At 46.6% G+C, this 7,500-nt stretch overlaps 1 long non-coding RNA gene across 1 annotated transcript in view; it reads right to left on the reverse strand.

Moving 5' to 3' along the window:
- LOC125040183 overlaps window positions 1–7,500 on the reverse strand; it is a 25,760-nt gene that overhangs the window by 10,000 nt on the left and 8,260 nt on the right. Inside the window, exon 2 of the long non-coding RNA XR_007116170.1 lies at window positions 3,434–3,774. This is a non-coding gene — a long non-coding RNA (uncharacterized LOC125040183). The remainder of the gene's footprint in view (window positions 1–3,433; window positions 3,775–7,500) is intronic.

The raw sequence follows: 7,500 nt of genomic DNA on the forward strand, positions 1-7,500 counted from the left end.
CCTCGATACTCCAATCTCATGCAGTGAGGATGCAGTTTTGGATGCAAAACCTGTTTCATATCACCACTGCAAACTGTGCAAGGCACCCAAGTCGCATAATCTCACTCATTACTTACTCTTACTGCATCCTATCGATCAAATAGTACTTTTCACAGATTAGCACTTGTTGATTATATTAACTTTATTATAGACACTGGTCTTGTCTTTGACATGATTAGTGATATAAACGGTTTTTTACCAGCCAGATGATATTTTAATACAGTGATAACAGCACAGTTCATCAGGTATGTTTGAAACACTAATGTTTGACTGATTGCCCTCTACAAAAATTGAAGCACAGCAAGTTTGGATAGATGCTTTGGTATCTTACCCTGGCTTTTCGCAGGGCATGTGTACTGTTCTGTAAATAAATGTTATCAAATCAAATCAATCTCTCTCTCCCTTTCCTCTCTCTCTCTCTCTCTCTCTTTCTCCTCTCTCTCTCTCTCCTTCTCTACCTCTCCTTCTCTCTCTCTCTCTCTCTCTCTCTCTCTCTCTCTCTCTCTCTCTCTCTCTCTCTCTCTCTCTCTCTCTCTCTCTCTCTCTCTCTCTTTCTTTCTTCCTCTTCCTCTTCCTCTCTCTCTCTCTCCTTCTCTCTCCCTCTCCCTTTCCCTCTCCCTCTCCCTCTCCCTCTCCCTCTCCCTCTCCCTCTCCCTCTCCCTCTCCCTCTCCCTCTCCCTCTCCCTCTCCCTCTCCCTCTCCCTCTCCCTCTCTCTTTCTGTTTCTCTTTCTCTTTCTCTCTCTCTCTCTCTCTCGTTTTCGCGGTTATCCTTACAGACACATGCGTAAAAAATGTATAAACACCGGTAAATACATGAATTGCAAAATCATATTCATATAGGTATATATACACACAAACATAAATATACATAAATACAATCATACATACATAAGTACTTACACACACACACACACACACACATACACACACACACACACACACACACAAAATCGCATACATACTCTTGCATAGAAACACATATTTATACCTACATCCACACACCTAATGACAAAACCAACAGACCAACAACCACAAAGCACTCTCTTTCGCTCACGTTTCCTCTCTCTCTCTCCCTGCCATAATAACACACCTTTAAACACCATCATTTCCTAAACGTTTGGGTTTCGGGTTTCACCGCATGGCCCGTTTGTTTACGTCGCTTACACTACGAAAAAGGGATCGACAGAAAACGGGGGAATTTAGGGGAGGGGTTGCGTATCTTTGCCATACCATCCATTCACTCATCCCTCATTCCCCCTTTCCATCTCCTTCCATCCGTCTTATTTGTAGTTTTTCCTTTTTATCTCTCAGTTAACCCTTACTCATTGTCTCTCTTTTTCATTCATTCTTTCATCCTTCTCTCATTCACTTCTTCCCTCCTCTCTTCTTAACATCTTCTTCCTTCTCTCCTTCATCCTCTTCCTCTTTCCCTTCTTCCTCCTTTCCATTTCCTTCCTTCGTACACCTTCTTCGTCTCCCTCATTTTCTCTCTTTTCGCTCTCTCCTTCTCTCTTTTTTCCTCTATCCTTCCTTCCCTTCATTCCTCCTTTCTCCTTCCCTCGTTCCATCTCCCTCCCTTTCTCTCCTTCCATCTTCCTCCCTTCCTCTCACTTTTTCCCTCTCCATTTTTTCCTTTTTCCTGTCACTCCGCCCCGGGGAAGATCCAACAAAAACAAACTCTTGCTGCTTATTACAGTCTTTAAGTCGTTTCGTGGGTTGTGCTTAACTACCCACCTCCCTCTCAGTCAGTCAGTCAGTCTGTCTGTCTGTCTGTCTGTCTGTCTCTCTCTCTCTCTCTCTCTCTCTCTCTCTCTCTCTCTCTCTCTCTCTCTCTCTCTCTCTCTCTCTCTCTCTCCCTTTCTCTCTCTCTCTCTCTCTCTCTCTCTCTCTCTCTCTCTCTCTCTCTCTCTCTCTCTCTCTCTCTCTCTCTCTCTCTCTCTCTCCCACCCCCTCCCCTCTCTCTCTCTCTCTCTCCCACCCCCTCCCCCTCTCTCTCTCTCTCTCTCTCTCTCTCTCTCTCTCTCTCTCTCTCTCTCTCTCCCCTCCCCCCCTGTCTCTCTCTCTCTCTCCCTCTCTCTCTCTCTCTCTCTCTCTCTCTCTCTCTCTCTCTCTCTCTCTCTCTCTCTCTCCCTCCCTCCCCCCCCCTCCCCCCCCGGTCTCTCTCTCTCTCTCCCTCTCTCTCTCTCTCTCTCTCTCTTGCTTTACCTTCCTCTACCGCCCTTCCCCTCCCCTCCCCTCCCCTACATTCCCCCCTTACCCTACCCTCCCACCCCATGTACTCCTCTCCTCCCCACTCCTCCCTCCCCTCCCCTCCCATCCCCTTTCCACCTCATCCTCTACCACCTACCCCCCCATCCCAGATGGTCCCTGTCAGAGTCCCAACACACACACACACTTACACATACACATGCACACGCACGTACACACACGTACACACACACACACACCAAAGACGACGATGTGGCTCACCTTACCTCAGCCAAACAAACAGCGGGGCTTCGAAAACAACGACCCGGGGAGTAACAACTTAGGTGGTGTGGGAGACGGGGAGGGAGGGAGGGAGGGAAATAGAGGGGGAGGGAGGGATATGCATATGTATATGTATATGTGTATATATATATATATATAATATACATATACATATGTATAGATGGATGTATATATGTGTGAATGTATACAGTAACCGTCCCAGATTCGGCTCCAGCGCTGTCTACATCCTCCCGTTCACCTGCCTCGCCGTCTCACAAAAAATGCCAAGCGGGTGTTTGGTCTGCCAACCCCTTCGCTTTGAAAGAAGTGTCCTACCGTAACTTGTAACATCATGTAAGGAGAATTACAAGATTTTGCTGAAGGCACAGCTCGCATGATAATAAAATAATTATGATGCCAAAGTCCTTCTCCTGCAGAATCGTGTAAATAGCGCTGCTCTCTTCTGATCAGTGTTATGTGATGAAGTATTCTTGTTGTACCTATAATGATGATGGCAATGGCAATAATGTTGGTTGTTGTCATACTAATAATGAGGATAATCAGAATAAGAATACGAATAGGAAGAAGATAAAGAAAAACGAAGAAGATGATGATGGGAAGAGTGATGATAATAATAATGATAATTATATTAACGAGAATGACCGTAATGAAGTAAAATAATACGAACAAGAATGATAATAGAGTAATAATAAAGGTGATAGGGATAATAACAATTATAACAGCAATGATAATGATAAAAATAATCATTATTTGATTAAATTCATCACCAGAATTATTACCATCAATGCTATTATCTATGTAACGATTGTAACCGTAACGATAACATTGATAATAGATAGACAGCAGAATATTCAACGGAATAATGAAATCCATAGATACGCAATCTGCCATTTATAGACTTACCGATAACGATCTGATTCGGAAGTGCATGGCTTCGCAACATGCAACAACTGATGACGAAAAAGGTCGTGAGGATTAGGATCTTCATGGTGGAAGGTATTTTGGGGGGAATAGGTTTCGATCCTTTAGACACGCGGTTAGAACTTCATCGACTCTGCTCTTTTGTTTGTTGTGAAGAATTTCGAGTCTTGTGTTCTCTCTTTTCTTTCTTTATACATGCGTTGTGTCGTTTTTTTGTTATTTCATCTTCATAATATTACTTTATTTTTCTTTTTTATTTCACTTCACTGTTTTCTTCTCCTGCCACTCCTTCCTTTCTAGTTAATTCTTGCGACTGCGCCAATCTGAAATAAAGAAATTAGGTTGTTATTGCATGTTTAATTTTTTTTTTTTTTTTTCTTACGTGCGGATCTGTTGCAAGAAATATATATATATATATATATATATATATATATATGAGTGTTAGTGTTTGTGTGTGTGTGTGTGTGTGTTTGTGTGTGCGTGCGTGTGTGTTTGTGTGTGTGAAACCAATTATTATTACTCAACACTTTCAAAAAAAAAAAAAAAAAAAAAAACATCATTACTTCTACAACTTGTGCAACCACAACGAAAACAGAGAAAGAAATGGAAAATAAGAGAGACGCGCACAGCATGTTTATAAATAACTTGCAGCTTCTGGACAGCACTATCTTAACGCGCGTCGGTTAGTGCTGTGCAAAGGGGCGGCTTTTGTTATTCAAAGTAAATATTTCTCTTTTTTGTATTTGTCGGTAATTATTCTAGTTTCTATTATTATTATCGTTGTTATTAATGTTTTTTCTTATCAACGTGTTTTTGTTGGTGTTGTGACAGTTGTTGATGCTGTTATTATTATTAATAACAATTACTATTATCATTGTTATCATTATCATCACTATCAATAGTATTATTATTTTCTTTTACCATTACCGTTATTAGAATTTTCTTGTATCAGTATTATTATTATTATTACTTTCATTTTTATTTTCTTAACATTATAATAGTAGTAGTAGTATCATCTTTGTTATTACTATTATCATTATTATTACTATTATTATTATTATTATCATCATTATTCTATTATTAGTCTTTTCGCAATCATTTAAGATTTCACAACTGTAGTTTTTTTTCTTAACATATTCCAGATTTCGTAATCAGTCATTCACAGATTTTGCCTAATTACGTAACATTTCGTTATAGAATGAATAGATAAACCAGAAATTATTGCGTAAAGTAAAATGAGAACAATAACTTTTATTATGATATTGCATACTCGATAATGCATAACATTAACAATATAAACATAACAGAGCATACTATTTCAAGCCTTGTCTTGTGTTTATTTTGAATAACCATTGTTGTTCTTTTAGCAAGGTTAACTCACCGTGTTAAGAATAGCATTTGATAATGTCATATATGTCAGTTGAAATTATTTATGGATAAAGTAATTATGCTTCTCCGACTCCATCTCTTTCCCTATTCTATCTCTTTTCTTACTTCGTTTACTATATTTTTATCTTTATTTTCTGCGACCACTTTTACCCTTTTTACGCTTTACCTCCTTCAACACCCCCATTCCTCCTCCATCTCCTCCAACAACCCCCACATTTCCTCCTCCATCTCCAACACCCCCACATTTCCTCCTCCATCTTCTCCAACAACCCCCACCTTTCCTCCTCCATCTCCTCCAACAGCCCCCACCTTTCCTCCTCCATCTCCTCCAACAACCCCCACCTTTCCTCCTCCATCTCCTCCAACAGCCCCCACCTTTCCTCCTCCATCTCCTCCAACAACCCCCACCTTTCCTCCTCCATCTCCTCCAACAACCCCCACCTTTCCTCCTCCATCTCCTCCAACAACCCCCACCTTTCCTCCTCCATCTCCTCCAACAACCCCCACATTTCCTCCTCCATCTTCCTCCAACAACCCCCACCTTTCCTCCTCCATCTCCTCCAACAGCCCCCACCTTTCCTCCTCCATCTCCTCCAACAACCCCCACCTTTCCTCCTCCATCTCCTCCAACAACCCCCACCTTTCCTCCTCCATCTCCTCCAACAACCCCCCCTTTCCTCCTCCATCTCCTCCAACAACCCCCACCTTTCCTCCTCCATCTCCTCCAACAACCCCCACCTTTCCCCTCCATCTCCTCAACAACCCCCACCTTTCCTCCTCCATCTCCTCCAACAACCCCCACCTTTCCTCCTCCATCTCCTCCAACAACCCCCACCTTTCCTCCTCCATCTCCTCCAACAACCCCCACCTTGCCTCCTCCATCTCCTCCAACAACCCCCACCTTTCCTCCTCCATCTCCTCCAACAACCCCCACCTTTCCTCCTCCATCTCCTCCAACAACCCCCACCTTTCCTCCTCCATCTCCTCCAACAACCCCCACCTTTCCTCCTCCATCTTCCTCCAACAACCCCCACCTTTCCTCCTCCATCTCCTCCAACAACCCCCACCTTTCCTCCTCCATCTCCTCCAACAACCCCCACCTTTCCTCCTCCATCTCCTCCAACAACCCCCCCCCCTTTCCTCCTCCATCTCCTCCAACAACCCCCACCTTTCCTCCTCCATCTCCTCCAACAACCCCCACCTTTCCTCCTCCATCTCCTCCAACAACCCCCACCTTTCCTCCTCCATCTCCTCCAACAACCCCCACCTTTCCTCCTCTATCTCCTCCAACAACCCCCACCTTTCCTCCTCCATCTCCTCCAACAACCCCCACCTTTCCTCCTCCATCTCCTCCAACAACCCCCACCTTTCCTCCTCCATCTCCTTCAACAACCCCCACCTTTCCTCCTCCATCTCCTCCAACAACCCCCACCTTTCCTCCTCCATCTCCTCCAACAACCCCCACCTTTCCTCTTCCATCTCCTCCAACAACCCCCACCTTTCCTCCACCATCTCCTCCAACAACCCCCACCTTTCCTCCTCCATCTCCTCCAACAACCCCCACCTTTCCTCTTCCGCCTTCCACACCCCCAACCTTCCTCCACTTCCTCCAACTCCCACCCTTTCCCTTACCTTCTCCTCCACCTTCCTCCACACACCCTACTCCTGCTCCTCCTTCACCTCGTCCAACAATTCCCCATCTCTCTCCCACTTCCTCCTCCTCCACTCCCAACTCCTCCTCCCTCTCCTCCTCCTCCTCCTCCACTACACCTCCTCCTTCCCCTCCTCTTCCACCCTCGCTCCTCCTTCCCCTCCTCCTCCACCCCCCCTCTTCCTCCCCCTCCTCCTCCACCCTCACTCCTTTCCCTCCTCCTCCACCCCTCCTCGCCTCTTCCACCCTCACTTCCCCTTCCCCTCCTCCTCCACCCCCCTCCTCTTCCAACCTCACTCCTTCCCCTCCTCTTCCACCCTCACTCCTCCTTCCCCTCCTCCTCCACCCCCCTCCTCTTCCACCCTCACTCCTCCTTCCCCTTCTCCTCCACCCTCACTCCTTTCCCTCCTCCTCCACCCCTCCTCGCCTCTTCCACCCTCACTCCTCCTTCCCCTCCTCTTCCACCCTTACTCCCCCTTCCCCTCCTTCTCCACACCCCTCCTCTTCCACCCTCACTCCTCTTCCACCCTCACTCCCCCTTCCCCCCCTTCTCCACCCCACCTCCTCCTTCCCCTCCTCCTCCACCCTCACTCCTCTACCACCCTCACTCCCCCTTCCCCTCCTCCTCCACCCTCACTCCTCCTTCCCCTCCACCTCCAACCCCCCTCCTCTTCCACCCTCACTCCCCCTTCCCCTCCTCCTCCACCCACTCCTCTTCCACCCTCACTCCCCCTTCCCCTCCTCCTCCACCCTCCCTCCTCCTTCCCCTCCTCCTCCAACCCCCCTCCTCTTCCACCCTCACTCCTTCACCTCCTCTTCCACCCTCACTCCTTCCTCTCCTCTTCCAACCTCACTCCCCCTTCCCCTCCTCCTACACCCTCATTCCTCCCCCTCCTCCTCCACCCCACCTCCTCCTTCCCCTCCTTCTCCAGCGCCTCGAACAACTCCTAACCCCTTCCCATACCCCCCCCCCCCCCTCCTTCGCCCCTCACCACAACGCGACCCCGTT

This window comes from Penaeus chinensis, chromosome 28 (genome assembly GCF_019202785.1).
Source record: "Penaeus chinensis breed Huanghai No. 1 chromosome 28, ASM1920278v2, whole genome shotgun sequence".
NCBI classification, from domain to species: Eukaryota; Metazoa; Arthropoda; class Malacostraca; order Decapoda; family Penaeidae; genus Penaeus; species Penaeus chinensis.